The 25,414-nt window shown below is 35.2% G+C and overlaps 1 protein-coding gene across 18 annotated transcripts in view; it reads left to right on the top strand.

Moving 5' to 3' along the window:
• Nucleotides 1–25,414, top strand: part of ZBTB20 (zinc finger and BTB domain containing 20) — a 789,640-nt gene that overhangs the window by 312,055 nt on the left and 452,171 nt on the right. For all 18 annotated transcript variants that reach the window (XM_045088067.1, XM_004761399.3, XM_013060902.2 and 15 more), the window contains one exon: nt 12,530–12,603. The gene's annotated coding sequence lies outside the window, so the exon portion shown is untranslated. The remainder of the gene's footprint in view (nt 1–12,529; nt 12,604–25,414) is intronic.

Here is a 25,414-nt window from a genome sequence, read left to right as displayed (position 1 = left end):
ATAAAAAAATTTGCTCCAACAGATGTATCTTGGGCCAGGGAGCATGGCTTCTAGAGTGGAGCACACCTCTAGATTGGGTGCCCTTGTACAGGGCAAAGCCTGCACACTCAGTCTTAGCTGCCCTGTGTTATATGCTTTATTAATGATTTGAAAATAGTTGCTGTTGCTCTATAGGTTCCAAATTGTTCTTCTCTTGCATAGAAAGCCAAGAATCACCTTCAGGTGACTTAGCAAAAAGATGCTTATCTAAGGTTTAAGTTAGTCTGGGACCCTGATGATACAAATCTATTACTTTGCTTCAGATACCTGATTTGAATAGCACTGAGGGTAGAAGGAAATGAAATAAAGTTACCACAAACATAGATGAGTTTATCAAGTCTGGCTCCTGAATGATCTAGGTTGCATTTTGAAATTGCATCTAAAATTTGGGGGTATATTCTTATAACTTCAGATGGCTTGATATACAAAAGGGTAGATTTAAAAGAGATATAGATGGACAGCTCCTTGTTCTGAAAAGAAAGAAATGTGGTTTAAAAGGATAGGTACGTGTTATAAATGTGTGTTTGTATGTGTGTGTGTGTGTGTGTGTGAAGGTAAATAAAATATAAAGTATATGATACAAATTGAAAACTGAAAACATATGGGAAAAACATAAGAATTAGACCTATATATTTTTTTAAAATCCTGTGAAGAGTTTTATATACATTTACAAATATATAAATATGTAACATATGTTTTGAAGAAATACATTGCTGATACTCAGACTAGAAAGAACTACCTTCCTCTCATACTCTTCAGTATATAAAGGGGTCACCATGAATACCATGATCAGTATTCACTTTTATGAGAAACCAAGAATATTTTATAGGTATACCTCTATTATAGCTCTCAATATAGATTGATAACGTCTCAGTGATGTGCAATTTGGTATTCTCAGTCTTATAAGATACAGACCAGGTAGATGACACTACATTCTGATATAGTTTGAAGAAAGATTTTAGAATATATCTAGATCTAACCTCCAATGGAAGAGCTGCAATTTTTATAGATAATATTTTTCTAAGTTATGCCTGTAACTGTTAGCAGACAACAGTGAATTCTAGATTGTATCACTGGAACAACAGCTGTTTTTGTTAGTTAATAGCAGAAACAATACTCAAGTTAGGGGTTGGGTTGAAATTCTATTATAGAAATTGCAAAGTCTCTCAAAAACACACAGTCAAAAAAATGTCCACCCACTTTACCTGAGAAATTAGCTTGAGAAGTGTCATTTCATAGGACCAAAAAAATCTCTTTAAACATTTTGTTTTTATTCTGCTCTAATATATGAACAAGTGGGAGATGGAGGCTCCAATTTCTTCTTTGCTATAGCTTAAATATTGCATATTGCAATTCTCATATTACAAGGTAAGGGAATTTTATCACATACTACATCACCAGAGTTTCTTGTGTCCTTAAGCAATTTATGTGATGTTCCATGCTTTATTTTATGATTAGATTCTTTGTTTTCCAAATAGAAGTGCTAATATTTGCTGTTACAAGTTCTTGGGTTAAAGGTGAATTATTACGACATTTTCATGAGATGAAGTTTGGTGAATACTTTGATTTTTTCAACACTTTGTAAATGTAAGGGATTAATGTCGATCCAAAAACATCAGTACGATATTCAAAGTTAATGCATCATACATTCTAAATTTCTATTGCACAAAGTTTGCTGATTTTCCCTTTCCTTTCAGTCTCTATGAAAAAAAAGTTTTGAAAATCCTAGGAGCAGATACTACATGTTTATCTCATTTTATGTGATGAGTGATTTTGTAAATCTATTCATAATTTAAATGCTCTAGGAGAATCTATTCTCAAGGGAATTTTATTGTGGATCATTATGTAAAGCAAAAATCATTTTTAAGGTGCATATTACTCCCTATTTCAATATGGGAACTTTCTGATTTACAAGAGTTATTTAAGTGCCCAGAGAAACATATCCTTTTATTATGTTCCTAAGGAGATATAGCCTGGGCATACCACAAAACTGTGAGGGAGTAAATTGCAAAAACTAACTTGATTCACTTAAGTATTTGAACCTGTTTAGAGAGATTGCTTAGCTGCTGTTTGGTATGAGATTAAGTCTAGATGGTTTGGGATGAGTTTATTCTAGCTCCGTCCAGCTCCAAATTTTCTAGCAACTATGAACCACGAAATGCTAGCTCTTTTCATTGTGTGGTTTCTCTAAGCTCTGTAAAGTCATGCAGAATTCTTAATCTCCTAAGGGCGAAGTATTTCACCCTCATACTCATTCTCCATCCACCTCCCAGTTCTCATGATTGGTAGAAATTACTAACCTATAGAATTTTTAGACTTTTTAGAGGTATAGTGGAACAGGCAGGTTGAAGATTTCCTATTCACATGTAACCATCATGGAAACTTCCATTCAATGGCAGTTTGGACCTCCCCCACCCACCCATACACACACCCCTGCAACTGGCTTCCAAATCTTGCATTACAAGAAATAGAATTAGGCAATGGTTATTTGCTGAAGGAATATCATAAGTTTTTTATGCTCACTATATAAAAGAGATCATAAATTATACCACCCAAACTTGATACTTCTGAGGGTAGAAGGGGACATGCTAGAGGTTAAGCAACAGGCATAAATGAGATCTGGTGTTTTAGCTGGGACTACCTCCACGGCTTACCCTTTCCCAAACTCCATTGGCACAATAGACCTACCCGGCCAGGCCAAACCATGAAAACTCACAGCTTCCTGCTGAAATAGGCTGACTTGATGATGGAATAGAACATGAAAAACCACATGTCCCTAGGTGTCACAAACAGCAGCAATCTCAGTGGCAAATAAACAGGGAAGATAAACATTACAACTAGCCTGAAGTTGTAATTCAGATAGAGGCAAGCAGTAGACTGGCCAATTGCCAGAACTTTAACAGGGAGAATTGGAAAAGGAGACTGCTATAGTAGGCATTGAAAAGCACATATCCCTGGTAGTTTGGAAGTCTGCACATACTCCAGGAAAGACCAGAGAGGGTCCAAGTTATCTACATGCCCAAGGCTAACCCTAAGACCTTGTGCAAAGTGGAGAGAAGAGTGATTCCAGTGAAAAGTAAGAGCCAAGGAAAACATGTAAAGTGCCTGAACTTTGAATGCATTTCCAACCCATACACATATATCAGCAAAGGAGTTAGCTTATTGCCCTCAAGGTGTTTGAGTACAACTCCAGACCAATCATTAGATGTTAACTGCAAACTGTGCTGACACAGAGGCAATTATTTAACTAAAAAATAAAATTAGGAATTATAAAAACTGACCAGAGATATCAGTAGCTACACAGCATGAAGGAGATAGACCCCACAGAATTAGATTGGTAAATCACCAAACAAATTAGTAGTAATAACAGCAGCTATCTCCTGGAGGGAAAAATCAGGAGCCAGAGTTGCTATAATGTATTGTATAAAGTGTCAACTTGCAAGGAAAAAATCCATAAGACATGTAAAGAAATAGGAGTATGACCGATAGAAAAGCAGTCAGTGGAAACTGTCTCTAGGTTGGATGAGGAAGAGCAGATGTCAAAGACTTGAAAGCAGCTATTATAAATATATTCAAATAACTAAAGGAAACTATGTTAAATAATTAAATAAACTATTAATACAATTTTAAAATAAAGAGAATCAATATAAAGATAGAAATTATTTTTTAAAGATTTTATTTATTTATTTGACAGAGATCATAAGCAGGCAGAGAGAGAGGAAGGGAAGCAGGCTCCCTGTGGAGTAGAGGGACAGGACTCCATTCCAGGACCCTGGGACCATAACCCGAGCCGAAGGCAGAGGCTTTAACCCAAGAAACAAATTCTGGAGTTCAAAACACAATAACTAAAATGAAAAATATTCTAGAGGGACTCGAGCAAATTTGAGATGGGAAAACAAAGAATCAGTGAACTTGAAGTAAATCAATAGAAATTACCTAATCTCAAAAACAAAACAAAAAAAAAAGAAGAAATAGAGCTTCAGAGATCTGAAATACCATCAAGCATACTAACATGTGAATAACAGAAAAGGAGATAAGAATAAAATGAAAGGATGGAAAAAATATATTTGAAGTAATAATAGCCCCAAACTTGCCAAATATGATGAATAACATTAATCCACACATCTGAGAAGCTCAACAAATTCCAGGTATGAAAAATGCAAAAGGATCCATTCATAGATACATTCTAGTCAAACTTTGAAAGACAAAGAAAATGATAAATTCTTGAAAGCACCAAGAGGAAAAAAGACTCATTCAATATAGGAAACAACATTCTGATTAACATTTGACTTCTTATCAGAAACTTAAAAGTCAAGTCAAAAGGCAGAGGATCAACCTATTCAAAGTGCTGAAGGAAAAAGATTTTTAAAGTGACCATCAAGAATTTTTATTTTTAGCAAAACTGTTCTTCAAAAATGAAAATGAAATATTATATTAATTAATTTATATATTCATTTATATTCATAAACAAAGTCTGAAGCGGCTTGTTGCTAGCAGACCTGCCTTCCAAGAAATACTAAAGGAAATCGTTTAGATTGAAAGGAAATGACAACAGTAACTAAAATCCACCCAAGCAAATAATTTGCACTTATAATATTATTACATAGATAAATATAGATATGGTATAAATATATAACAAAATTCAATTCAAGAAAAAGGAAGAAAATAATAAAGATTAAGCCAGAAATCAATGAAATAGAAAACAATAAAATGGTAGAGAAAAATCAATGAAAACAAAAGCTGATTCTTTGCACAGACCGATAAAATTGACAGATGTGTAGATAGAATGACCAAGGAAAAAGTAGAGAAGATAACAGATTACCGAAATAAGGAATAGAAGTGGGACATCACTACCAACTCCATAGAAATTAAAAAGATTAAAAGTCAATACTATGAATCAATAAATTCCTAAGACAACTTACTAAAATTATCTAATTACTGGAAATGCGCAAATTACTGAAACTGATTCAAGAAGAAATAGAGAATCTGAATAGATCTATAATAGCAAAGAGATGGAATTTTTGATTAAGTCATCCCACAAAGAAACCTCTAGATGCAGATATCTTCACTGCATCCTATCCATTATTTAAAGAAAAACAATACCAGTATTTCACAAACTCTTTCAGAAAATAGGAGAAGGAACATTTTTTTTAAGTTCATTCTATGACAATAATATTATACTGAGACCAAAGCCAGACAAACGTATTTAAGAAATCATTATCCCTCATGATATAGACACCAAAGTCCTCAACAAAATATTCACAAATCAAATATAGCAACCCGAGCAAGTAGGATTTATCCTAAGGATGCAAATTTGGTAAACATTAATTAATTAATTAATGCAATATACCATATTAGTACAATAAAGGAAAGAACCCTGTGACTATTGCAGTAGGTACACAAAAAGCGTTTGAGAAAATTCACCATCTTTGACAATAACTTTCAACAAACTAGAACTAGAAGAGGACTTCTGTAACCTGATAAAGAGCATCTATGCAAGATCTACAACTAACATCATACTTAATGATGGAAGACTAGCTGGTTTAACCCTGAGTTTGGGAATAAGGCATGGTTGTCAGATCTCACCTCTTCTATTCAGCGTTATACCAGGGTGTCTGTCCAGAAAGATGAAAATAAATAAATAAATATAAAGAAAAAGAGAGGAAAGAAAGCAAGAAAAGGAAAGAAAAAACAGACGGAAAAGAAAGAAATCAAAGGCATTTAGATTAGAAGGTAAAAAGTTATCACTTTTTGTTTTCAGAAAATAAGTTATGTAGAAAGGCTGAAGGAATGCATTCATACACATAAATAAATGACTTCCGCAAGTTTTCAAATTTTATTTTGTAATTATACAAAAATTATATAATATTATAATACCAAATATGTGTTATTTTATAATTATATGAATTTTAATTTTATTTCTATATACTAACAGTGAACAATGAAATTTAAAAAAAATTCTATTCACAATAGCATCAAAAAGAATAAAGGCATTTTTGTAGAAACTGACAAGCTGATTATAAGAAAATGCAAAGAATCCAGAACAGTGAAAATAATTCTGGAAAGGAAAACAAAATTAGATGAACTATACCACTAATTTTAAGGAAGAGTATAGTACTATCATATAAATCAATGTAATGAAATTGTAAATTCAGAAAATTAACCTTTATGTTTTTGGTCAATTGATTTTGACAAAGGTTCCAAAGCAATTTGATAGGGTAAGAAATAGTTTTTTGTTGTTGTTCTCAGTAAATAATATTAGGACAATTGGTGCTAGGACTATATGAAATATAAATGAATATTCGTGGTGCTAGAGCTATATGAAAAAAATAACTTTCTAGCCTTATGTCAAACCATACATAAAGATTAATTCAAAATGGATCATGGACCTAAATGTAAGAGCTAAAACTTAAGACTTCTGTAAGGAAACACGAGAAGAATCTTCATAACCTTGAGCTACACAGGGTTCTTAGATATGGCACCATGATACAAAAATTAAAAACATAATGATTTGTATTTTAATAAAATTTAAAACCTTAATACTCTAAGAGATACCACTAAAGAAATAAAAAGTGGGAGAAAATTTGCAAGATTTTTTGTTTGTTTTGTTTTATTTAATTTTAGACAGAGAGAGATTATGAGGGTGATCAGGAGGAGGGGCAGAGAAAGAAGAAGAGGGAGAGAAGCAGATTCCCCACTGAGCAGGGAGCCCAACGTGGGGCTTGACCTCATGACCTTGACTTGAGCTGAAAACAAGAGTCAGTCGCTTAACTAACTGTGCCACTCAGGTGCCCCTGCAAGATTTATTATTTGCAAATATATATCTGATAAAGGGTCTTTGTCCTCATAATACATAAAGTATTATTCAATAACAAAAAGACACCCAATTAAAAATTGGGCAAAATTTTTGAATAAATATTTTACCAAAGAAGATATAAGAATCACTAATAAGAATGTGAAAAGATGCTCAATATCATCAATCCTTTAAAAAATTATGTTAAAACCACAGAGAGATACTGCTTTATGCTAACTAGAGTGAATACAATAAAAGTACGCATGCAATAACAAGTATTAGTGAGGATGCTGAGAAATTGGAACCCTCATACATTGCTGGTTGAAATTTAAAATGGTACAGCCACTTTAGAAAATAGCCTAGCAGTTCTTAAAAGTTAAAATAAACTAGGGCACCTGGGTGGCACAGTTGGCTAAGCCTCTAACTCTTGGTTTTAGCTCAGGTAGTGAGATCGAGCCCCTTATTGGGCTCTGCACTCTGTGTGGAGTCTGCTTGGGATTTTCTCTCCCTCTGCTCCTGCCTCTCTCTCTCTCTCTCAAAATAAATAAATAAATCTTTGAAAAATATTTTTTAAAAAAGTTAAAATAAACTTACCATGATTTATGACCCAGAAATTTCATTTCTAGATATCTACTCAAGAGAAGTAAGAACATGTGTCCACACATGGACTTGTATATATTTCAGTGTTCAGAACAGAATTATTCATAATAGTCAAAAAATAAAAACAATGCATATGTTCATCAACTAATAAGTGGATAAACAAAATGTGGTACATCCACACAATGGAAGACCATTTGTCCATAAAAGGGAACAGAGTACTGCTACATACCACAACATAGATGAATCTGAAAAACATCATGATAAGCCACATGCATACACCACATATTGTATGATTGCTTTTATATGAAATGTCAAGAAAAAGTAAATGTTTAGAGACAGAAAGCTGATGAGTTATTGTCTGGGACTGGGATAAGAGTGGGTTGACTACCAAAGGACATGAAAGATCTTTCTCGGGTGACAAAAATGTTCTAAAACTGGTGATGATCACTCTAATTTTTTTTTTAAGATTTTATTTATTTATTTGACAGACAAGAGATCACACCTAGGCAGAGAGGCAGGCAGAGAGAGAGGGAGGGGGAAGCAGGCTCCCTGCTGAGCAGAGAGCCTAATGCTGGGCTCTATCCCAGGACTCTGGGATCATGACCTGAACCGAAGGCAGAGGCTTTAACCCACTGAGCCACCCAGGCACCACTGATCACTCTAAATTTATTTAAAATTCTTAAGTTGTACACGTAAAAGGGTGAATTTCATGTTATGTAAATTATACCTTAATAGACTGTTAAAAGGGAAATTATGCTAATTTAAACTGAGAAAACCCTGGCAGACACTCCCTTAAACAAATGACCAAGATTAACGTCCCCAGTGATAAGTATATCAAGCACGCCCTGATATGGTGTTACAAGAAGAGCTCTTCATTCATTTTCATTCTTTGCTAAAACTATAATCCCAATCTAATAATGAATAACATCAGATGAATCCAAATTATTATTTAGATTAGTACAAAAAATATCTGACCACTACTCTTAAAAACTATCAGCGTCATAAAAAACAAGAAAAGACTGAGAAATTGTCACAAATCAGAAAAGAGTTAGGAGAAATGGCAACTAAACACAATGTGGTACCCTAGAATAAAGAGTGAAGGTATTAGCAGAAAAACTGGTAACATCTATATAAAGTATGTACTTAATAGTATTGTATCAATGTTCATTTCTTCCTTTGACAAATTTACCATCATTCCATAAGATGTTAATGTTTGGTAGTGAAAAAAATACAGGAATTCTCTTTACTAACTTTACAACTTTCAATAAATGTGAAATTGTCCCAAAATAAAAAGTAATTTTTTTAAAAATGAGGGATTTATCAGTTAAAAGAATTATGATTTAAATGTAATGTGTGGATCTTACTTAGATCCTGATTCATACTAACCAGCTATAAAAATGAACAAAGGACAAAAAGAATTCAAAAGTCAATCATTTGACCCAAGATATTTAATAATATTAAATAATTGGTATTATTTTTGATGTGGGAGATGATACTATGATTTTCAGAGGCCAATACTTTTTAGTATTACATACTAACATATTTGTGGGTAGAATGATAGAGCTGGAATTATGTTTGAAATGAGCTAGTGGAAGAGAAAGTGGGTGACTGTAGATTTAAAAAAAAAGATGGCCTGTGGATGATAAGTACCTGGTAGCTCATTTACTCTGCTTTCTACTCTTGTACTTGTTTTAGATTTTCCATAGTAAATTTTTTTAAGTGAAAAAAAAATGACTAAAAGAAATAATTAAAATATTATGATTTCACTCTACACTGACCACAGACAGGGCTTGTCTCTTAAAAATCATCTGAGCAATATCAGAATGAACAAATTATAAGAGAAGTGAGGGAACTCTCAAAAACAATCTGGGTAAGATAAAATCGATGCTGAATAGTTGGGAGAACATTAAGAGAAATACCTAAATTACCATAGACTTCCTAAACTAGAATGCTTTGTTGTTCTTTTCTTGAAGTTTTGTGACTTGGTGATATCTAAAACTCCTATGCATGTGAGGATTTAAAAAAAAAAGGAGAGTGTGGACTGTAGCAGCCCTATGTTACTAGTCAGTGTTACGATCTATAGTTCCTCACCCCCCTTCAGTTTTCTTTATTGTCTGGGGCTTTGTTTTTTGGACTTGTGAGTTACAGGATAGGTTACTGTAATATAATGCATTTGCCACTTCTCTGGAAAGCCATTCAGAATCTCTAACTAGTGCAGAATGTACAACTCTTTTGCTAAAGGGTCTCTGCCAAGAGAAGCATTCTTCCGGGCTTTGTAATTTGCATTGATTACTGACTGAGCTGTTTCCCAGTGCATCACTGGGTGTTGAGTGTAATCTATAAAGCCTTACATAGTTTTGTCCTGATTAAAGAAGTCTGACACTGGTGGTTAATTATAATAATGACCAAGATTGATCCGGGTGACTTTAAAAAAATTTTAACAGATTTTGGGACCTGAAATGTCAAGAGCAAGTTATTCTTATTGATCACACACACTCTGGAAATCTACTGTTTTAAAGGTGGGTACAGTGTACCGTACTGAACTTGTAAAAAACAGGAAGTTGAAAAGTAGAGAGAATTGCCAAAAATGTTCTAGCCCTGACTTTGTGCTCCCTAATCTAATCCGACATGCCTTGAAAATATTTCACTTCCTTAATGACCATTTTTCCAGTTTCTATCCAATACTGACCCCCACTACATAGTGACAGAGTTAATGATTATCTCATGAGGCAGATATGAATAGGAACAGTATTCATATCAAAGACAACTGGTCCCACTTCCAGGTCCATCTTTGGGCCAAGATATGTAGTCGCCAACAGTGAGTTGGCGACTGTATTTTTTGAGTCCTGGCGCAAAGTAAGATCCATCTGTTTTGCCCAGCCGTTTGCCTGAGTGCCACAAAATGGTCCTGTTATTAGTCTTATTTGTGGTCCTATTTGAGGTTAGGGGATAATATAAATAAACTTCAGTCCTCCTTGTGATGAATGTAGCATGGGAATTAAAAGTGGTGGTGTTGGTAGTGGTAAGTGATGTTGCGTCTCTATTTTCTCAATTGCTCTGTTTTCTTTGGATTGGGAAACAGACATTTAAGAATGAGTTTGTCATCTGGAAGGATAGTTGTGACCAAGTTTCCCTCAACAGGATACAAGATGTTATTTTTGAGCTTCATTACCCTCACCAAGGGGAAAAAAAAGAGAGGGAAAAAAATAAGGAAGAAAGCGAAAGTAAAGAAGAAACATGCAGGAAAAAGAAGTGAGGAGAAAGGTCAAAGAGGATGAGGGATACATGACGAGACAAGAACGTAACAGAGCAGACTGCCTGTTCATAGAAATTACTTGATTATTTTGAATGGATAGTTCCGTTAACTCAACATCTGGTGAATTGAGGGAAAGAAAATCCGACTGATCAAACTGAACTTCTAGTTGTCAGTTAAATAGTTTATATATAAATATGCAGCCTAGTTTCCATCCCATTTCCCTGTATGAACTAGATAGTGAATCAGTTTTTCACTAACCATATTTGAGCGGTGAGTAGAACAATACCAATCGGTGATTCAGATTTATGTAGAGGTGGGCAGTTTTTGTATTTCTGACTTGTTTATTGGGGATTATTGTTATCCATATAATTTCTGAGCATGAGTTATTTTTGTCAGTTTCATTTATGAATGTTTTGTTACCTTATAAGGAAATATGTGCACTCCCCTCCTCTCATTCAGTTGTCCCTGGTGACGCCTCCATAATTTCTGTCTTTACACTGGTGCATTTTTAGTCTAATTCAAGCATGTGAGAAGCAGGGGAAAAGTTTAGTTAGTCAATGTCAGTGATTTTTTTTCTGATCCATTCATGGATGGATTTAGTGAATCTGTACCAGTTTGCATTTAAAATCTATATATATCGAATAGACACAATACCTAAAATATTCTTCCCTATACTAGAAGGGAAAAAGAAAATAGAATTCATAAGTCAGATGAGATGCATTTTCTAATAATAGATGCAATTTCAAGGGTGATTTATGATCATGCTCTCATATATGGAGATATTAAAATATTACCTTACATTCATGTGAAGGTGGACATAAACACACCACATTTAGTGCTACAAATATATTAAAAAAATGTACTACTGTGTTGTGAAGTAAAAGAAAGATAATTGTATTATCTTCATTTTACACGAGAAAGCTATATTTTTCTAAATCCTGTAGTGTCAGTTATCTAAAGCTAAAAATAGGGATGACTTAATCTAGTCTGTTTTTTTTTTAAACTGTTATCTTATTTAGAGATGGTGCTGTATGAAGAAAGAAGGGATTGAAAAAATAGTGTGACATTTTAAGCCCAAATATTTATGACATAGTTGGAGATTTTAATGCCTGGACTCTTAATTTGAAGATTAAAAATACATATTAAAAAATGTGGTTCAGTTATTTAAAACCACGGAACCAATTCAAATCCTGATGGTCTTCTCATGCTGCTTCACACCGCAGCGGCAGCAACTGATAAGATGTATGTAGATATGATGTGGTATCCGGCATGCTAAGCCCACCATACATTGCAATGGGCATTCTGTATTGCTAAATACGTTCATTTACCTCTGCTTCACCATCTGCCCCACCACCAATGCAGCCACTTAAAAGTAGTAGATCTAACATTTTTTTTTCCAGTTCTATTTGAAGTCATAATTTCCCTTCAACATGTATATTCAGATAATAGATTTTATTCTTTATTATCTAAAATTAACATTTTATGTAATCTTTAGGTTGTGAAATTGTTGTTGAGGAGTTTTTAAAAATCAGATAGAATTTAGCTGAAATTCAGAGGCATTGAGCTTCTAGTCATATCATTATGAAGTCCTAAACAGGGAGGCATATTTTGTTTTTCAGAATTGCTTTTTTTTTTCCTCTTTAGATCCTTTTCTTTTCATTAAAAAACTACTCTGGGAAGAGGGTTTTTTTTTTTCCTTAACAGAAAAAAAAAAAAAAAAAAAGCCACGCTTGACTGATAATGCATTGCTTTGGATGGTGAAACATTATGAAAGTTTAATTTTTAATTAAATCTGAAATACCAATTATAACTGAAAGAGATTTTAACCTGTTTCTTTTCAGACTGCCTGAAGTTACATTTAGAGACTGAAATCACTGCACCTTAAAAACAAAAGACTGAGCTGCACTGCATTCCTGTAAGTGAAAGCTTCCTGTACCTTCTTCCTCTGTGATTTTGTGACCAACCCAAGAAAAGACAAAAACATTGGTAACATAGTAACCAGGCATGAGTAAAAATTTGAATATCCCTGAAGAAATATATGTTTAAATGATTTCCTTCTATAAAAAAAGAAAATTTGTTGGGCTCAATGTTCAGTATGTCTTTTTTATTCAACCTAAATTGTGAATCTTTTTTTTTTTTTGCCTGGTTTGAATTGCATTAGGGAGGGTGTCACCCACTGTGCATCCGCACAGTGACATACACCGTGACAGGAGGGATTCTCACATTTTTTTGTTCAAGTCTCATTGAAGGTAATGGATTTCTTATGGAATCAAAGTAGATTCCTGTTTCCTTTGTGATGTCATTAGAAATTTTTAGCCTTTAGTGTCAATGGAAATGGAGAGAAAAAAGTTCATGATGACATCACAAGATTCTGTTGCCTTGAGGACTTTGGGCAAAACTAAGTAAAATGCATAATTCCCTTGTGTGCGTGTGTTCCCCATTCTGCTATGAAGCAGTCAAAATAGCACATCTTATGTCTTCCCGTGAGCTACAAGGCTGTCTCTCAGAGCCCCATTGTTCCATAAATGCATGTCAGAGTCTACCACAGTCTGGTCTACCCTTATTTAGCTGCTGTTTTGTCAATGTACTTGGAAGAACAATTAACACTTGGGATTTCAATGTCTGAATAACAGGCAGTGAATAGAACCCGAGCATATAAAAGATTCAGACGCCCAGGGTAAGAAAACAGAAGCTTATAGTTGGTGGGGGAAAAAAGAAAAGCATTTTAATGCTGCACTCAAAGGTTGTGAAATACTATGAGAAAAGTCAATCTTTTTTATTTTTTAATTTTAGATTAAAATGTATGTTTTGGTAATGAAATCCAGAAGGTTATGATGTCTTCCTAAGTTTTGCAGTTTAATGTGTTGCAAGGTCTTTCCTTAGAGAGTCTTAAAACACTGAAATAACACCCATCTCCTTGAGTCATTGTTGGAAGGCCAAATGCAGGGTCTACTGCGTCGTGGTTTTCAGAGTGCCACCGTGTCTGTCCCACAGAGTGCATTAAAGGTGATTCACTTTCTTCCATTTTCACTTTGATTCACTATACTCTTTCATTATTGGCTATAGTGCTTATGTGTTGACTGCAGATAGTCCAGAAATTAAGCGTCTCTACGTATGGTCTGAATTTCTGCTACGTCCATTTTTTGGTGGGAGGAGAGAGATGATGCATGGATAGAGCAAAATCACCTCACCATCAGTGTATCTGATAAATGGAAAGGGAGCTTATTCATGGTGCTCACTGAGCACAGTGCTTGACTGGTATGAGGGAATAAATGACGTTTGTTGTTGCTTTTGTCATAACTACAACAGTTCAAAGGTCTCCAAAAGCAGGGTCTGTTTCTTACTCATTTTTTTTTATTAAAGATTTTATTTGCTTATTTGACAGACAGAGATCACAAATAGGCAGAGGCAGGCAGAGAGAGAGGAGGAAGCAGGCTCCCCGCTGAGCAGAGAGCTTGATGCTGGGGCTCCATCCCAGGACCCTGAGATCATGACCTGAGCTGAAGGCAGAGGCTTTAATCCACTGAGCCACCCAGACGCCCATCTGACTTGTTTTTTTTTAATCTCCAGTGCTTAGCATAATAATAGTAATGAAGAGATGGTTACTGTTATTAATACAATTACAAAATGTGTTAATAAACTTTAGGATTTATTTTGTCAGAGAATATATATTGTGAAGAGGGGTTGAATAAAGTTCTTGACAGTCAGAAAGACAATTTTATTTTATTTTTTAAAATTTTTTTTAAATTTTTTTTATTTAATTGACACAGAGATCACAATAGGCAGAGAGGCAGGCAGAGAGAGTGGGGGAAGCGGACTCCTTGCTGAGCAGAGAGCCCGGTGCAGACCTCAATCCCAGAACCCTGAGATCATGGCCTGAGCTGAAGGCAGAGGCTTAACCCACTGAGCTACCCAGGCTCCCCAGAAAGACAATTTTAAAGGAATTTGTCAAAGCAAACCAACTGTCCAGCATATCACATTAGGCGTCCATCTCTTAGTATTTCTCCTAATTGACTTTACACTTCTTTTTCATCACCATGATGAGGAGGGCCTAGTCATATCATATCCTTTTTTCCGTGAAATCATCTCCAATAGTTTTCCATTTAATTTGCGTGTCTTAGATCCCATACTTTGGAGTTGTCTCCAGAGATAAACCTACCTGACTCCAGGATGGGCTCTTCACCTGTTGGTTTAATTGCCATGCAGTGAATTGTGCTTGAAGGAAAGAGGCACATAGAGGCATGTGGTATGATAGGTATCTGGGCAGTTAACCTGGGGAAGTCATCATTAGAAGCTTCAACAGGCGCATAAAAAACCAGGACCAGTTTCTCAGTTTCTCAGCATAATAGGACCACAATTTTCTTCAGAACTCAAAATGATTTGACCCCTTCTGACCCCTTCAACATTTAGCTTCCTGGTGATTTTTTGTTTTGTTTTGTTGTTTGTTTGTTCTTTGCATAAAGTTCTCTGCCCTCCCCCACCAATTTTAATTTATTTCCAAAAGGGGTACCTTCATTTTTATTAAATCAGCTACAGCTGATGCAAATTAAAGCTTTCATAAAACGTGGCCTCTGAGGCAAAACTAAAATGATAAAATTTAGGCTTAGTGAATTGTACTGTTATCATGTTGAATAACATTTAAGGATATCAAAGAACTTTATAAACACATTTCATATTTTTTAAGATTACAAAATTGAGGTGAAAGGATTTAAGGGTAGAGCTTCATCAAACATTATAGGTACAAAAGCTGTAAGAAGCAGAAGTCCTGGGCGCCTGGGTGGCTCAGTGGGTTAAGCCGCTGCCTTTGGCTCAGGTCATGATCTCAGGGAGCCTGCTTCCCTTCCTCTCTCTCTGCCTGCCTCTCTGCCTACTTGTGATCTCTCGCTGTCAAATAAGTAAATAAAATCTTAAAAAAAAAAAAAAAGAAGCAGAAGTCCTAATAATCTTAATTTTGAAATAACTATATTGAGGCCCAGGGGAAGGTATGCAAGTTACCCAAGCCATAATGACCACCAATGCAGATCATCCTTTAGTCATCTAGGCTTGAGAATAGACCTGAATTTAGACTCTGGGGCTTTGGTCTTTACTCTGTGGGAAAGGTCTGAGCAGTGTTTGAGCAGTGTTTTCTGAGGAACAAATTGCCTTAGGCTTATTTTATGAGACCCATGGAGCTATAGTCTCCTCCACAGACTAGCCCAAAATTAATACATAAGGAGTATTCTGGAAATATTCATTGTTATCTTAAAAAGGTTGTTGTTGTTTTCATTTTTAATGTACATTTTGATATCATGCCTCTTGTTGTGTAATGAGTTACACAGAAGCAAATTTATTTGGTTGACTTAATATTCTTTATGACAATTTACAAAGTAGACAGAAGACCATTAAAAACTTCAGTAGTTTAATTGTGCTTACAGGCACGATAAAACCAGTAATCTGAACAGAGCCATTGTGACATGGAATTCAGACTTCCCAAGAGTGTGCATCACGCATGGTGTCAGAATGTCACTGTTGCCAGAGGTCATTTCTGTCAGAGAAAAGTTTTTAGTGTCTGAAAAAAAAATGAAATAAACTTTAATAATTTAAAATGAATTACTTGCCCTAGTAATTTATTTCAGGTTGCCTTTATTGGATTCTGTCATTTAGCAATCCGAGGAGACCAGCGTAGGAACTTTTCTATTATTTTACCCAGAGCTAACTCCTGGATATATCTTAGTTACTTCCTCAAATTTATTTTATACCCTCCCAACCTTCCCATCCCCACTGTGAAGAAGGTCAAGTTTCTATGTACAAAATATTAGTGGTTATGTCTTTGTGCCCAGAAGAGGAGATGGTGTTCTGCCTTTAAAAATTCCATGGAAGCTTTAGCATATAGAGAAGGAAGAATTGAAGCATGAGGATGCCAGCGCCGGGACTTGGATGTAGGTGCCCAACAAGATTATCTCCTCAGAACTTTTTTCTCTTTAACAATAAATTAAAACTTATTCTGTGCCTCTTATAAACAATCTTTTTACCAGGGTAAATAATGCATACTTCCTGTCATCAAGGAGTTCATAATCTGTTTGGGCAATAAATACAGTTAAAGACAGTTATGTTGAATGGGTACAGCAGAGTAAGCAAATATTTATCATTTCCTTTGGACCATCAAAAAATTATCTGATACTTAACAGTAGCCCAATTAGAGGAATTAATGAAAATGAAAGTTGAGGGAACAGTGAATAGTAATGGTGTGATCTGAGGATAGGTTGCTAGTTGGAGCCAGTGTTTTCCAAAGTGTGGGTTGAGAACCATTCATAGGTCATGGAATCAGTTTAAAGGATCACAGTCAATATGCTTTTAATGAAATAGTATCAAAGGGAGAAATTCATAAAAAGAGTGTGTTACATATTTTTAAGATAATGGATTGCAAAATAAATATATTTCTTACTGGGAATTGTGCCACCAAAATATGAAAGCATATATCAAGAAGATTGGTCTTTTAAATACTCACATAATCCCAACTCGGGGATAATATCATTTTCTCCCTCTTTGTGGAGGGATTAAGCAGTTTGCCCCAGGTCATAGAACAGGTGAATGTAAAAGATAGAATATGAATAGGTGTGTCACTCCATATACGTACCTTTCCCATCATCTGACACAGCTTTCCAAGTTTGTATGACTTCAGTTATTACACAAATGATAACTCACACATTTATATCTCTAGTCCTGATATCTCTCCCAAATTCCAGTCTTGTATTTCTAATGTTCTTATTTAAATCTTCAAATAGCTATCACACTGTTTTTTTCCAAGTCAGTACATCAAAATTGAATTTATCCTCCTAGTGAAAATTAATCATCCCCCTTTTGACAATACTAATTTTCTTCATCTCAATTGTCCAGGTGATCCCAACTCAAAATATATCATTCTTGCTTTCCCCCCCACCCTCAGGTGTTCAATAAGTGGCCAGGTATTGTTCATTCTCCTTCCTTGGTACCTATGTCTTAGGTCTTCATGTCCACTTGCTTGCAATAATCTCCTAATTGAGGAAGACAGGGGGAAGGGAGACCAGTTCATCCTAAACACTGCTGCCTCATTAGGTTTCCTGAAGCAGGAGTCCTAAGATTATATCACTTTGTTCAGACAAAACTTTAGTAATTCTAGATTAATTACCGATTTCTAGCCTGTGTTTATGACCATCTAAAATCTAATTCTAACCAAATTTCTGACTTATTCTTATGGTTTGATATACCAAACACTCAGGCCAAATTTCCTCACCACCACCACCAGCCTCCCTTATTAATATTGTTCCTGCCATCTGGAATTCCGTTATTCTGTTTTTCCATATGCAAATCTAACCCATCCTTCCAGGTCTATTTTAAATGCTATTAATTCCATGAAACCTTCCCTCTTTGACCCACCCAGAAATAATCCATGCTCCCCTGCTTACCAAACCCACTTTTTACCTGTACTGGCTCTGCTGACAATTTGATTTTGGACTTCTATCCTTCAAAATTGTGAGAGAATATATTTCTGTTAAGTCAACAAGTTTTTAGTAATTTGTCACAATAGGCTGTGAAACTAATGTAGCATTTGTCTACACTTTTTTTGAGACTTGAATTACTTTCTATATTTTTAATGATATTTATGTGCAGACTTTATCTCTTTACTAGATAATAAATTCTTTGGGAATAGAGTCCATATTTAACTAACATTTCTAAACTCTACAAAACTTACCACAGTAGAATCACTAATTCATTACCCATCCATGGTTAATCTGGGGAATATAGAAATGGTCCTTCAGGCTCGCATGGAACTTACAGTGTCCTAAGGGAATCAGACGTTAAATAAGTAAATAAATAATTACAAAATTACAAATTATAGTCCATGAAAAGAGCTAATAGATATGCAAGACAGTAATGCATGGGGAAAATCTATTACACTATCCACTGAGTAGTGAGGAAAGAATTATCATAGAAAGTGTAATTTAAGTTGATAGGAAGAATCAGGCAAGTGAAGAATTTGGGGTGGGGATAGGAACATGTAGGAAGAGAAAGCTCCAGACCAAAATAGCATGGACAGTGCTCTGAGGCAAAGACAAGCTTTGTGTATTCAAGGAAATAAAAGGATTCCAGAGTGGCTGGAGGAAAGTAAACAAAGGAGGGGACTAATTGGAAGTGATGTCAGAGGAGTAGCAGGGTGATGAATTGGATTTTATTTTGAATCATTGGAAAAACACATAATAGATGTGTGTGTGTGTGTGTAATATATATATATATATATATATATATATATATATTAATTGAATAGAAAAAGATGAAAATAATTCAAAGTTAAATAATATATACCAGCTCAGAGCAACTACACATTTACTTTAAATCTTTGCCAAAGGTTCACTTCTAAGTTTGAGGGCGGTTTGGATTTCTGAAACTGAGGTCTAATAGTTCACAACATATTTCCCATCTACATAAACCAAAGCAGATTCCCAACAACCTTCTAAGATAAGGTCAAGTTAATTTTATTTCCTTTCTAGTTAATAATTATTAAGATTATGTTGTTGGTTAATGAATCTATTATTTTTGTTTATTTTTAAGTGCTCATTGCTCAATGTAGGAATGAATACCAAAAATGTGTTTTACTCCTAGGATGTATTTTTAACATATTAAACCTTGATCTGATTTTTAATTGCGGTGTATTTTATCATGTGCAATGACCAGGGGCCTGGAGGCACAGAAAGCCTCCAAATGAATCATCATTATCCTCATTATTACTCTCTTCATTATTACTGAATTTCAGGATTAAAAACAATGCAGATTAATTTAAAGTATGATGCATTAATATCATGGAATTACCACTAAGTCAGAAAGGAGATATTGGTTTGTTTGCAAAATGATAGAAATTATCCCCTTTCGTCAAAGAAAAAAAAAGAGAGAGAAGAAAAAAGGAAAAAGAAATACAGTAGAGGGAATATAAAAATTAAACCATAGAGAAGTAGGTTAAACTCTAAAGATATGAAGATCTATCTGCTATAACTCAGTAAAAACACACTAGAATCATAAAATATTATAGCAACAGGGAAACTTAGGAATTATTTATTCCAGCCTCCTCGTTTTAGAGATGAACAAAATTCAGGCCTAGAATTCTTATTTCAGAAATACAGTTAAATAGTTAATGTCAGGGCTGGAACTATAACCCTAATTCTTAGGAGGTAGATTAACATGAGACCAGCTAATCAGTGATCAACACCCCTACCATAAACCTTGCAAGGTCTTGAGTAGAAAAAAGAATATTAAGTACAGGAGATAAGTCTACAGACAAGCTTTAATTAATAAAAATCTGAACAATATGTATTACTCACAATCTGTTTACTTAATGTACCAGATGCTTTGTGAAAGTTGTCTTTAATCCTTGCTACCACACTCAGCAACCACTCTGCAAAGTAGGAATCGTTTCCATTTTATAATGAGAATACTGAGCTCCAGATAGATTAAGTAACATCCAAGATTGCAAAGCCAGTAAGTGAATTTGTATTGATGCCAGGCCTAACTGATTCAAACTCTGTACTATCTGCTGCTTGGTGTTTTATCTATTGCATTTTGTTATCGCCTTAGCTCATGTGGTCACATAGGTCATTAGTTCTATAATAGTCCAAACTTTTGAAATAAAAGTTAGGAAGAAAAGGAAGATTTAGCAGGTGCCCTCTCTGCATAAAGTTCTTCTCATTTAATTCTGTCAACAGTACCTCAAGATCAATGTTCTAATCCTCGGTTTAAAATTTATAAAACCAGGGTTCAATGAGATGAAATTGTCCCACATATCTTCGTAAAAGCCTGAGCCAGAATTCTAACACACATCTTTCTGATCCCAGGCGTTGTTTCCATTGTTCCATCAACCTCCAAGTCTGCTCTTCTCATGGATGTTGGTTAGTCTTCTATGGTCCTCATACTCAGATCCTTATCTGGCAAAGGAGAATTGTAATGTAGCTCTCATCGACTTCCCAATAAGTAAGAGAGTGTGTTGAGAAGGTGCTTTTATAATTAAGTTATATTACCTTATCTGGAAATAAATATAATGCCCCATCTATGTTTCTTTCTTTGAGAAATGAGGAACTAGGAAGATAGGTCAAATCTGTGACATTACTCTTTCATCTCTACGTTATCTTGATTCACTCTGTGTCTGTGCCCAAGACCCCAATCATATCACAGATAACGGTACTACTAGCCTATATCATACTTGAATATACCTTTGAAAAGTAAAAGAGGTAAAATTACTGTATTTATGAGGCCAGTACGAAGGAAGAAGTTTTACATTTTCCTTCTCAAAACTAACGTATTTGAAGACTTAGAAGCCTGATTAGAGATACAAGTCAATGAAAGAGCTCATTGTTAACTTCTTCTAGGAAAAGTGCAAAACTGAAAATCCAAACATACTTATTAACTGTTAGATTGTTTTCTAATGACCAGTGAGGACTACATGAGAAGTGGACTCTTGATAAAAGCAAGAGAGAGAGAGAGGGAGAGGGAGGGAGGACAAGTTGGGAGGGTAGGCGGGAAGGGGAAAAAGGGGAGGAGGAAGAGATTGGAAACAGTTTTTTTAATGGCAGCTCCCACTCAGACATGATCCTGAATTTCCTTCTATGTGTCAACTTTAGTGGCACTGCATGTATACACCTTCATTTCTGAGAAGGTCAGTTTCTATTACTAGAGAGTACACTTAATCATTCTAAAACCAATTGTCAGTATGGAATGGCACCAATATACATAACAAATTTATGGTAATTAGAAGTGATGCTTACCTGTTAGGGTTCTGCAGCTGTTACTTTATCCTCTCTGTTTCTTGAGTTTGACTTCTAAGTCTTCCTATGTGAAAGGGTCCACTCAAGTCTTTTAAAATAACTCCATGAAAACCATCTTTCCTACTTTGCAGAAAGGACTTTGTTCTTTGGCCCATCCTTGTACTTTGCAGTATGTTGCTAGTAGCCCTAAATCAGAAAGTACATTAATACATCTTTTGAACTGCAGGGTCTCATCAGGAGAAAAAAAAAATATTTTCAACAGTCTTATAATACTTTGTTAAAAATCCAATTCTGGTTCAATGTTTTGTTCTCAAAAGACTTTTAAATGAAGAGAAGCTTTTGTAAGAGGAAGGAAGCTTATCTAATCTCTTCAAGACTGGTGAGAAGCAATCAGGAGACTTGTGACTCTGAAACAGTAAATTTCCAGGGAATTAGGCACAAAGAGATTTTCACTTCAGGTTGCAGCACATTGGCTCTAAATGCACTCCTTCACGTATCCCAAATGGCAATGTGAAAGCACTATTCTTTGGGTCAAGTGGAGAAGGGAAGAGGCCATGCTAAACTGACATTCTTTCTGGAGGTCATGAGAAATTGAATACAGAATGAACTCAATCTAATGGTTAGTATCAGATTCTCAGAATTATAAACTTCCTATGATAAAATGTCCTCAAAGATATAGGAAAATAAGTTTGTTCATGATGATAGTTATAAGGACTCAAAGATTAAGATTCTTGACAGTCATTTACTTTTTTGCAATTGCACTTGACCAGATGAAATTTGCTTAACCTTTGCTACAATTTTACTGAACTATTCTTTGTTTAACTTACTTGAATCTTATAGGACTTTATTAAATAATCAATATATGTCTAACATTGTTATCAGTGCCGGTGTTGTTACTATCAGAATTCTGTTTTCTTCTCTGGACTAGAGCTGGCAGGAACCCCTGAAAACCCGGGTTATACATTTCATGCTCTGTCTGTCTGATCTTCTTGCACTACTGGAAAGTGAGAGGGGCCGACTAGCCTAAATGCTCTGTAGGTTAACTTGGATTCACCCAGAAAACTTGTCAGTGCAGCTTTGTTCATGAGTGCTTTTAGCAGATAAAGAATAGTTTGCATGAAAAACCCTTGTTTTTTAATAAATACTGACTCTCTTATGCTTCATGAGACTTTCTGATTGATTACATCATACTATCCACATTATCATTGCAGTTACCACGAGGGAGGCCCAAGTGTAATGGAAAGGGAAGAGCATGGGGCTGACTATCTGGAGACTTGATCCAGGCATTGTCAAATAGTTTTGTCTTTAAGTTCATTTTCCTTATCTGTAGGGGACACTTTTCTCAATCTGTGCAGACATTATTCAAAGAAGTCAAATGATATATATGAAGTATTTAGAGCTCTATGGAATAAAGGAAGTTCATAAATATCATGTAGTACTATTACAGTAAAAGTATTAGCAGAATTATAAATCACTTTGAGGTCTCCAGAGTAACGTGCTTTATCTGAGGTCTTCCTGCTTAGAAATTAGTTTGTTTTTTGAGTTGCCATATAGGGAGGTACTCTTTTGCTGCTAAGCACTCTTCATACATTGGAAGAAATGACTAACAATGAATTGCCAGTAATATGTTACTCTTTTTATTAAAAAAATTATTATTTTTTAGTTATTCTTTTTAAAGGTTTATTAATTTATTTATTTGTCAGAGAGAGTGCAAGAGAGCACAAGCGTGGCAGGGGGGTCGTGTGTGGCAGGCAAAGGGAGAAGTAGGCTTCCCTGCTGAGCAAGGAGCACAATGTGATACTCAATACCAGGACCTTGGGATCATGCCTGAGCCAAAGGCAGATATTTAACCCATTGAGCCACCCAGGTGTCCCTAAAGGTTTATTTTAAAGGCATTTTTTACTGTAAATTCTCTGAGCAGTTTCTCTTAAATTAAAAAGAAAAATTACTGTTTTATCTTTCCTTATTAGAGAGTGAATTTCTTGAGGTAAGGAACCATGAGTAATTTACTAGCTTTCTCATTTATTAAAACTGGCACTGGATAGATATTCAGTGTTAGTTGAGTATCTTGTGTGAAAATTTAGTAAAACTTTAATAAAAATTTTTTTGAAAAAGATATTGAATTTATTAATTTGACTACATATATACCATATGGTATGGACAGGTATTATTGAAGATTATACAGCCATTTGAAAAAGAATGAATTATATCTATTGCTATTGATCTGGGAGGATGATCATAGTTTATTAAGTGAAAAGAACAAATTTTCAGGGTAATAAATATTTATGAATAAGTTTATTGTGCATGTTCTATGACCATATATGGTCACAATGGTCATCTCACAGGGTTGAGAATAAAAAAGGATTGATGGAAGATTATTAATTTTTTCTTTAAACATTTTTATTGTTTCATTAGTTATAGTGAATATCTATAAGTTTGAAAATGAATATATAAAATTATTTTTTAAATTGCTACCTTTTGTTTCTTGGAAAATCAGCCTGAGAAAAATAATCACCATGCAGAACTTTAAATTTCATTGTATTACCTCAACCTCCATAATACAGAGTAAAGCACATACTGTAAATAGAGTGGCTCATTTACTCAATAAATATTTCCTGAGCTCTATGATGCTACTAGTTCTTGTTAATAAGTATGATGTGTCTGTGTGTGTGTGTGTGTGTGTGTGTAGCTGAGCTCTTTCATGATGCAGGTTCATACATGGAAACATATACAAAGAACTAATAGTTGAACAAGCAAAAGTTGTTAGAAGTAATTTGAGTCTTTAGTATAGTTTCTCTGTATATATAACCTACAGATTCACCAAAAACCTTTTTGGGGGGTTTGGTTGTTTTTGTTTTTGTTTTTTGTCTATTTCTGTCATCCACAATACATCTCTCATAATAGCTTCCCTGAAGTTTCTGCTGCCTCTCTCTCCTTGTCAAGAGCTCTCACTAATCCTCCTTGGCCCAGGTCAATTAACTTTTCTGCTCACCTCCCAACTTCTTGCTGGGTTTGTCTTTTTCTTCCCTTTCTGATGATAATCTCACTAGATTTTCAAGCTTCCTTCACTCACTGAGGAGGACAAGAATGGATGAATGAATGGGAGCGAGACAGAGAGAGGAGGGACGGAGGGAGGGAGGGGTGAAGGAAAGAAGGAAGGAAGGAAGAAAAGAATAAGGAGAGAAAAGAAAAAATACTTCTTCAAGCTAAGGTTTCAAGACTATATTCCCAACAGAAACTTCACAAGTTTGTTTTGTTTTTAAGATTTTACTCATTTATTTGTCAGAGAGAGAGAGCACAACCAGGCCGAGTGGCAGGCAGAGACAGAGAGAGAAGCAGGCTCCCCGATGAGCCAGGAGCCTGATGTGGGACTCGATTCCCAGCACCCTGGGATCATAACCTGAGCCAAAGGCAGTGGTTTAACAAATTGAGCCACCCAGTTGTCCCTTCACAGGAGTTTTAAGTAATCAGAGGGGCAGACCCTGATGCCTTAGCTTGAAGATATGCACCAAAGGCCCCATTTAGAATGTACTTAAATAGGCCTGAGCATATGAGTTAGGCAGTATATCTGAACTGGAACAAGGCAGGAGAGGACTGTACAGTCTGAGAGACCATGTTTCCCAGAGTTAGTACATTCTTTCTTCTTCTTTTTTTTTTTTTTTTTTTAATTTTATTTATTTATTTGACAGAGAGAGAGAGATCACAAGTAGGCAGAGAGAGAGAGGGAAGCAGGGCCCCTGCTGAGCAGAGAGCCTGTGCAGGGGCTCAATCCCAGGACCCTGGGATCATGACCTGAGCTGAAGGCAGAGGCTTAACCCACTAGGCTCCCCAGGCTCCCCAAGTCAGTACATTCTACATCCCATCACAGAAAAGTCCTGACAATGTCTGACCTTTTACAGATAGAGAACAGACGCACCGTGAGCTTAATTTAAAACAAGGAAAGTTGTAATATGATAA

This window comes from Mustela putorius, unplaced genomic scaffold (assembly GCF_011764305.1).
Source record: "Mustela putorius furo isolate JIRA1106 unplaced genomic scaffold, ASM1176430v1.1 tig00003834_pilon_pilon_pilon, whole genome shotgun sequence".
NCBI classification, from domain to species: domain Eukaryota; kingdom Metazoa; phylum Chordata; class Mammalia; order Carnivora; family Mustelidae; genus Mustela; species Mustela putorius.
Note: the sequence above shows the minus strand (reverse complement) of the source record. Positions and strands in the feature narration are given on the sequence as shown.